General features: G+C 40.9%; 1 pseudogene; it reads left to right on the top strand.

Annotated features, from left to right (window-relative positions):
* Positions 1-1,048: 1,048 nt before the first annotated feature.
* Positions 1,049-8,723, top strand: LOC119804056 (annotated as a pseudogene).
* Positions 8,724-9,308: the final 585 nt, after the last annotated feature.

The following is a 9,308-nucleotide window of genomic DNA, read 5'->3' as shown; positions in this document are numbered from 1 at the left end:
AGCTGGTTTCCTTCGCCCGTCTGCATTATGAGTTCTGGCTTGTCGTGTGGTTTTGAGACATTATCAAGTTCTAACTGTATGTGGAACTTAGCTCCCCTCTTGAACGTTATTTTAAACAGCTGGGACGTTAATGACTCCTCAGTCTACACCTCCTTGACCTTTGCTTTCCCAGCGAAGGACCTTCCAATCCTTTAACAGAAAGAGAAGAAAATCTCATTCACCTGGAAATCTGTTGGCCTGCGCAATGTTTGGGTGAACCGAATCTCAGCAGGCTTTCTATGGCTCCGTTGACCAGATTCTCACAACACAATTGTCTGACTAGTGGACAGCACTGTTGTCTTCATGACAAAGATAAACAGGTTAAAGAGCATATTTTCAAGATTAGAAGATAGTAATAGAGTTTCAAAAGAGTACACCAGTAAAACATTTTCAAAACTCTACATAAATTTATTGCTCATACAAAAAAAATAAGGCAGTTTAAATTAAGCATATGCGATGGGGCACTTGGCAAAGGTTCTTGGTTTAGTGTCTTCGGAATGTTTATCTGTATCTTTTTACCTTAATTGTTCCTTGGATTGAAGCAAAGCAAATACAAATATTACATCACAATTTTGTTCCTCAGTTCAAAAACAGGCATTTACTGGGGACCCAGGAATAGCCCCCGCTTATCCGGATTGCAATCTGGAAAGTGCTTATCCGCAGAGGCCAAGAGCAAGCAGCTTTGCCGAGGCTTGCCGCGTATGCCGCATTAGGAGAGGCTATTTATTCTGACAATCATGTCCTCGGAGATCGGCCTGAAGTTAGCGTTCAGTTGAAACCCCCTGTTCAAATTATATAGCTCTTACTGCCACCTTGTGGTTAGAATGTTTCTATCTTTTATCCTCTGCAATGTATCCGCGTGTGGATGACATGTCCAGCCAGTCCTGAAACCAGAAATTTTCACTCCATAATAGCTTTCAAAACTATTGATCGCATCTACACAATACTGTTTTGCACTGACATAAACTAAAAAAAGCAGAAGAAAATATAACACCTTGCTGATTGTGTGATGGACCGGGAGCGTGCTCTGTTGCTAGGTGAGTATTGGAACTGTCAAATGATAACGTTGGTTAGTTACATCACTGTCTATCAGAAGCCTCGAGAAGTGGTCTCATCAGAGTTTCCAAAGAAATTCTTTCCAACATTGTCCCTTAATATTTGATGTACTGAAACAGGCTCTTACGATCTAAAACACAGCTATTAAGCCACTTTACTTAATAAACGTGGTAGGTTACAAAATTCTCCCGACGGCATTTTTCACCAGAGCCATTATAACTTACAACCTGGGATAGCAAACCTCACAAACCGGAAATGCACTGTGGAAAGCGCTCCTGTCCACAGACCCTCTTACTCCCGCTGGCATAAAAGACTGATCGTGAGAGCAAGGGAAAGGATAAGAGAAGTTCGGGTTTCCTCCGAGAGAAAACTGCAATTGTATTTCCTGTGACTCCGGCAGGAAAATGCTGACCACTGTGCAAAGTTATCTCTCCTCTCTATTCTTTCCCTACTGGCAAAGTCTTCGTTCCAGGAAAGATGGCGCTCCGGTCCTCACGCACGCTCATGCCTCTCAAAGGCACAGACTGCAGTGTGCCGAGGGAGCTTTGCGCACTGTGACTTGCACATCATTTATGCTGAGCTTTGGTTTAGCGCTCACACGCCTCTCAGCTTCCCCATCTGCTTTGGCCTTTCCTTTGGCAATGAAACCATCCGATGTATATAGCTCATAAACTTTTTCAATTTTGATCTTTATCATGAAATACATTTTGTCCAGTGTGGTTTCTCTAGAATGCAGTTTAAAATCTTCAGTCCTAAAGGCCGTAAATGCAACTGTGCATCCTAACGTAAACAAATAAATTGAATTTTAAAAGTGAAACAATTTAGTGTTATACCTAAAATGGGATTGAAGTTTTCTTCTTGGTTCTTTCAACAAACAACAAAATAATAAAGCTGGTCAGATAAGGTGGGTGTGGAGACAGGTCCAAGAATAATTTAGATCCAATTTTTTGTTTAACTAAAGAATAAAATTCTTTTGGTCCATCTGAATTCATTTAATTGCCTATCTATACGGATCAAATTCTTAAAATGTGTTGATTTTTGTTCTAATTGGCCTATGCAGACGCAATTAAGGCAGCTTTGCTGTAACTCATGCCCTTCCTGCTCAACCCTTGGATCTCCAATGGGACAATTACAGGATTTTATATTTCTGCTGAATCGCTCTTCCTGTAACTGGAGACATTTCTCGGCACCACCTCATTAATCCTAACTTTATCATTTCCGTTGAAAATGGGAAACCAGCTCTAGGTGCATTCGTGGGCCTGTGCTGAAACACAGGGAAGTTAATTAACTTGGGGAAGTCATATGACTGGTCAGCTGGAACCACGTCTGTGTAATGCCTCTCGTCTGCATTTCTGCTCCCCTGTTCTCCTCAGCTACCTTGAGAATATACCTTCCCACATTTCAGAAGGCTGAGGAGTTTTGTTGCTCTCCTTTTTTCTTTTATCCTGTGCTTTTTTTTTTATATCTGTGTTGATTGACATTTGAATTGGATGCAAGTGTTTTTAACTTTGAATTGGGAGATTTTTTTTAACCCCCCCCAAAACAGTTTTGCAATAGTGTGCTTTCTCACACCATCAAGGAATCAAGAGGGTATCGTATTTTCTTCTCTGTTTAGCTTATACCAATGCAAAGCAGTATGGAATCCAATCATGGGTTCAGAATATGTCTTATAACTCCATTGTTTTTCATAGATATTTCTTAAAAAGCTACTAACTTCCTGGAACCATTGTAGGTACTGCCTTTCAGGATATGGTGATGAAATCAATTATGTTAGGCTCTTCTGTTAAGAAGCTGCTGGGAGCTGACATAGTGAAACATTTGAGATGTACGGCCGAGTGGGAAGAGGTTGGGTCACTCTAGGCTATGCTCAGTGTTGGTACTGAAATCTCAGCTTCTTCGGCTCTCTTTGCTGCTCTGTTCTATTTTCAGTCCATAAAAGTAAACAACTTTGCTTCCAGCCACTGTTCCCTTTCACCACAAACTCAAAAGCCATGAAGCCGACCCACCATGAAGCCTCCGAAAGCATAATAGAAAATGAACCTTTCTATAGCAAATAAGTTCTCATCATCCCAGAGACTATGGAGAAAGCCAGGTCTTTCAAGCTGCATAGAGATTTTTAAGCCAAGATGCTCTACTCTGAGCCTCAACTTCATCCCCAGTTAAATGCAAATGACAGCTGCAAACTTGTGGAAATACCCAACGCAGTGTCTACGCACGTAGTAAATGGCACCCATCATTATAAGAAAGAATAAAGGAGGGAAATTAGAAGGGGGCTCAGCAAAAGCACCAAATAAAAGCATAAGATGAAACAAGTTGAAAACAAAGAAGCATCCTCCAAGAATGATTGTCTAGGGGAATTGGGAGAAATTAAATAAAATCTTGTTTTCTAAAAGAAGTAAAAAGTTGCAAACGATGAAAAACAAAATCCAAGGATGAAATAAAATGAAGTTAAAGCTGCTGGATGAAATTTGAATTTCAGAGTTCCTTTCAAGAAATATCTTTAAAATAAAATATCATTTTAATATAATAAAATTGAATATCTCTTCCTAAGAAAAATGAAACAAGTGATATAAATGAAGATAAAAATGGTCAACAGTTCGTAGAGGACAACAAGTCAAAAACCGTGAAAATAATCAAATTGAGGGCTGAAATCAATAAAATAGAAACAAAAAGAACAATACAATGGGTCAACAAAAAAAATGATTCTTCAAGAAAAATCAACAAGATAGACAAACCCTTATTCAAATTAACCAAAAGGCAGAGAAAGAATATCCAAATTAACAAAATCAGAAATGAAAAAGGGGACATAACAACAGAAACTGAGAAAAATCTAGAGAATCATCAGGTCATAGTTCAAAAACCTGTACTCCACAAAATTGGTTTTTTAATAAAAAAAAAAAAACAGAAAGTAAAAGGCAACTAAGCTAAGTTAAAGTTCTTGATTGCTCTTTGAAAAAAAAAAGAACAGCGTTTATTATTGCTGGGTCCTAGCTTCTTCCTCAGGGGAGGGGGTGAAAAGGCGCAACGTTAACAGACACAGACGCAGGGAGTCAAGCAGAAGGTTTACCTCTGACTCATTCATTTAACAGCCAGGAAAAACTTATATACCCTCCCAGCACCCAGGTGTGCAGATCCCTCCACAGTTGACATTTTATGCTCGTCTCTTGTTGGCTAGGCTCGATCAGAACCCGTGACAGCGCCTGTTGCTAGGCACTCAGGAAACACTGCATGGTCGCTCCTTATTGGCTAGGCACAGACAGACTCTTAGACAGCTCCAGGCAGACTCCAGGTTGGCTCCTTTGGGCCTGGTAGACCTTAACTTCCGACAGTTTATGTTTCTCCTTTGGAAGTGTGCAGAGTACCTTCCTGTACAGAAGACTCTAAAACAAACAGGTGAAGGCTCTATATAGGCATAGCTCAATTTCTGCAAGTTCAGTGAGTTTGGTAGGTACTGTTTTCAGTAATGGGGTTTTGCCATCTGTTTGTGGAGAATAACCTATAGTCTTGGCAACAGCCTGGGTTGTTTGGGGGTTCCTAAGGGACACCTTTGACTAGAGGAAGAGTCCTGAAGAGGACCGTGGAGCTGGCTCAGTAGATGGAGACACTTGCCACTCAAACCGGAGGACGCAAGTTCAAGTCCTGAAACCTGTGATAGAAAGAAGAAAGCAGCTCCCAAAAGTTGTCCTCCGACCCACACACACACAGATGCACACATGCATGCACACACCCATGCACGTGTGCATGCACATACACACACACCAATAATAATGAAATTAATGTGCCTTTTTACCAATAAGTGATAATAAATGAAGGAGTGAACTATAAAATTTATATATAACACAAACATAAACACAAAAAATGACACGTAAGAGTTGAGTCTTAAGATTTATGTAGAATACAGAACTCCAGTACTCAAGCACTGGAGAAGGAACAAATCAGATGAGCCTGGCATGGGGGGGAGGCCAGGGAGTGGAGCCTATGATGGCAATAAAGGAAACACCCACCTTGCAGGCTGTGAGACTTGGCTAAGTGTAGGTGGCATACATATCCGAACCTGCGAGCAAGGAGAGCAGACCACACATGCACAGCCCTTCCTCCAGGCTTTGGAATGTGTTATTGAAAGAATCCACTGGCTACAAATTTACCCAGACCCTTGGCATATTAATATCTCACTCTTCAACAGTGGCAACATGGTTTTTAACTTCTCTCAAAGAAAGGTAATTGCAACCTGTGAGGGGTTATTACTGTAAATATATATATATATATATATATAAAGTGGATTGGCAATTGCTACAGGAAATCACCTATATAGTCAGCATTTTATAATTTCAATTATTATTTTAACCAGAAAAGAACAGAGTTGTAATTTAATTTACTTTATGGGGAAAAATTACTGAGTGACAGTTTGTCCTTTGAGACCTTAAATTGTGCCTGAAAAAAATAACTGGAAAGTATTGAATTAACTCTCTGTCCCAACAAAGATTTGATCCAGGATTATATTTATCTTATTATTCTACTCTTATACAGACATTTTAAGATACATTTTCTTACTGCTCGAACAAATAAAGGGAAGTAGTTAGTATATAAGAAGTAATTATATTTCCTAAAATGACCTATAAGAAGTCTATAAGAAGCTAATTTCTTTTTTAAAGCATTGTAGTAAACTTACAATAAGCTCATTGTATCGGCAACATTTCAATAAATAAACCACTTTATAGCACACACAATGAAAAGCTTTAACTTCATATAGAACCATCTCTTCCCACTTACAATGCATCATATTTTTTCATCATCAAATACAAACACTTATCATCAGAAACAAGTTTCATTTATCCAAAGTAGAAAGTGGCCTAATTATCTTTTAGGTGCATTTTACATGAACGCTTTTCATTGGCATATAGAGACAAAAAGAAAACATTCACGTCAGAACACTTTACCTGTTATATCCCAATGGAAGATTGCACACACCAAAAAGCTTTTTGAATGAAAAATACACCTAATTATAAAATACTGCTACCAAGGAGACTCACTCACGTGTTTTTTTAAAAACTACATTTTACTGCTTTGTTTAAAAAAATAAATTTCAAGTGGTTAAATATTTTCCCAAACAGCTTACATCTGCCGGTTCCCACCTATGCACTGGGTTTCCGTCTTTCACAGCAGATGGGATGGCTGTGATCAGGAGTAATCATGAAACACCACCTGGCTTGTAGTCCACGGCCCAGATGTTCCAATACACTCCCAAACGTGGATTCTCCATCAAATCCAAACAGTCATTGTGCCCCACACAACACTCTCTGGAAAGTCACAGAAAGAACACTCTAGAAAATAATTAGAGGTTAGGATTAGGGTCTTTAACTCAGTGGTGGAGCACTCGCCTAGCAAGCACAAGGTCCTAGCTCTGGAAAATTAACAATAGTGATGATGATAATAACAGGAAATCACTTCTCACATCTGTTACTAGAATACAACATTTTCAACATCCCTAGGAGACGATAGAATTATCAATTTTTTTAAAAATAGAGAACCTAACCTAAGCCCATCTACAAAATCAGAGATTCAAAAAAGAAACAGCCTATATTTATATTTTAAAAAATATTTTCTGTTTGTTGTGATATGCAGTCAAGTCTGGGAGCCCCTATAAAGCATCACACCACAAATTCAACGTTCAGGAAACCCACTGTGATATCACCTAACATTTATTACAGATTTTAACTTTGTTATTTCACAACTACTGTACATGGTACAGTATGAAAACATTCCTATCCCCTTGACATTAGTAGTACAAATGCTAAATTCAGTATGCTTTGTACCATTTTAACTCAATAGATTAAGTTTGCATGAGTCAAGATTCTAAAATTTAAATATTAAAATTGAATGTTTGTATTTCCTTATACATTTTGCCTTTAAGGGGGCTTTTAAGTGATGCCTGGGACCATCCAGTCTGACTCCAGTGGTATAGTGTTGGGACTTTCCTCTTCTGTTGGAAACCGAGGAACAGCAACAAAGAAAACAAGATCCGGAAAGTCTCTCTTTAGCTAAATTTAAAACACTGATATAGTGGAGCCCACGTTGCGGCATCTGAGGGGGGAAGTGTGTCATTGTGGTCTCTGTGTTGTCCCACGAAAGCCTGGCGCATGCCATGCGGAACCATGGGAAGTGTGACTGCTGTGACCGTGTTCTTTCCCTTGGATACCGCTAGACTTCGACTTCAGGCTGATGAGAAAACAAAGTTAAAAACGACGCGTGCAGTGCTCCTGGAAATTATTAAAGAAGAAGGCCTCCTGGCACCATACCGAGAGTGGTTTCCAGTGATTTCCAGTCTCTTCTGCTCCAGTTTTGTCTGTCTCTACACTTTTAATAGCCTCAAAGCAGTACGGGTCAAAGGTCAACGTTCTTCTGCAGGAAAAGGTCTGGTAGTTGGATTTGTTGCTCGAGCGGCCGACGTGCTGCTGACGACTCCACTCTGGGTGGCAAACACCAGACTGAAGCTGCAAGGGGCAAAATTTCGGAATAAAGACATTATACCAGCTAACTATGAAGGCATTATCGAGGCATTCCACCAGATCATTCGAGATGAAGGAATCTTGGCTCTGTGCAATGGCACCTTCCTCTCATTGTCATCCAGTTCGTGTTCTAAGAAGGCTTAAAACGGCAGCTGTTGGGGCTGGAGAGATGGCTCAGAGGTTAAGAGCACTGCCTGCTCTTCCAGAGGTCCTGAGTTCAATTCCTGAGTTCAATTCCCAGCAACCGCATGGTGGCTCACAACCATCTGTAATGAGATCTGGTGCCCTCTTCTGGTGTGCAGGCATACATGCAGACAGAACACTGTATACAAAATAAATAAATCTTTAAAATAAAAAAAAATGGGACTGATGGATCATGCGACCAAACCCGTCTCTCTGAATGTGGCCAACAGCGGGGGCTGACTGAGAAGCAAAGGACAATGGCTCTGGGGACAATGGCTCTGGGCTCTGATTCTTCTGCATGGACGGGCTCTGTGGGAGCCTTCTCAGCTTGGTCGATCACCTTCCTGGACCTGGGGGGAGTTGGGAGGACCTTGGTCTTAGCATAGAGTGGGGAACCCTGATGGCTCCTTGGCCTTGAGAGGGAGGGAGGGGAGGTATGGGAGGAGGGGAGGGGAGGTAAGGGGGAGAAGGAGGGGAGGGAAGGGGGAGGAGGAGGGGAGGGAGGGGGGGGGGAGGAGGAGGGGGAGGGAGGGGGGAGGAGAGGGAAGGAGATGGAAATTTTTAAATATAAAAAAATAAACCATGAGAAAAAAAAAAAAAGGCAGCTGTTCCAGAGAAGCACTCTTCTCTGGATGGGTTCATCATTGGTGCAATAGCCAAAGCAGATGCCACCACAGTCACTTATCCCATGCAGACAGTACAGTCGGTTCTGAGGTTTGGTCGTCACAGACTACACTCAGAAAACAGAACCCTGGGGAGTCTTGGGAATGTTCTCTATCTTCTTCACCAGCGAGTCAAGCGCTTTGGGATAATGGGACTCTCTACAAAGGCCTTGAAGCCAAGCTGCTCCAGACAGCGCTCACGGCTGTTGCCGGTGTATGAGACACTGGCGGCAGCTACCTTCACTGTAATGACCTGAAGAGCACACACAAGCACTGAGGTCCTCCACAGGGCAGGGTGGAGATGCGCATGCTGCCCAGGGAGAAGAGGCGCGGCTCTCCTCTCCTTCTGGTTCCATCCACACCGCAGTCATTCCTGTCATTGGCTCGAAAGACAACAAAGGCTAAACTGGGAGTAGAGTTGGCTAGGCCTACTGCCAACTTAATTTTTATGATGTTTGTTTGGGTTTGGGGGTGGAGGTTAGACTAATATGGAAATATTGAAAACCTGAAAATGTAAGTTTGTGGGTGTTTATTAATTGTCGCAAGGAGTATGGACTTCCCATCTGAAGTTTTTCTCAACTTTGCCACTTGTTCTCCTCAGATACTTTTTATGTGTCTTAATCTTGGTAAAGATTTTCCTCACTGAAAATAACATGGTGACTGTACCATGGGCATGACTTTATTTCTGTTTGACTGTTTTCCTCTGCTTAATGAGAGTTAAGTGAGCTATTTGTTTTGTGGGGAAAATAAAAATATTAATCCTAAGTGATTTTCTTAAAATGTGTAAATGTCCATTATTCCTTGGTGTTTGGCATGTTTTTTTAATACATATTTATTTTGAATTGTCTTTTATTACAAAAAA

The sequence above is a fragment of the Arvicola amphibius genome, chromosome 18 (assembly GCF_903992535.2).
Source record: "Arvicola amphibius chromosome 18, mArvAmp1.2, whole genome shotgun sequence".
Taxonomy (NCBI): Eukaryota; Metazoa; Chordata; class Mammalia; order Rodentia; family Cricetidae; genus Arvicola; species Arvicola amphibius.
This window is presented reverse-complemented; position numbering and strand designations above follow the sequence as displayed.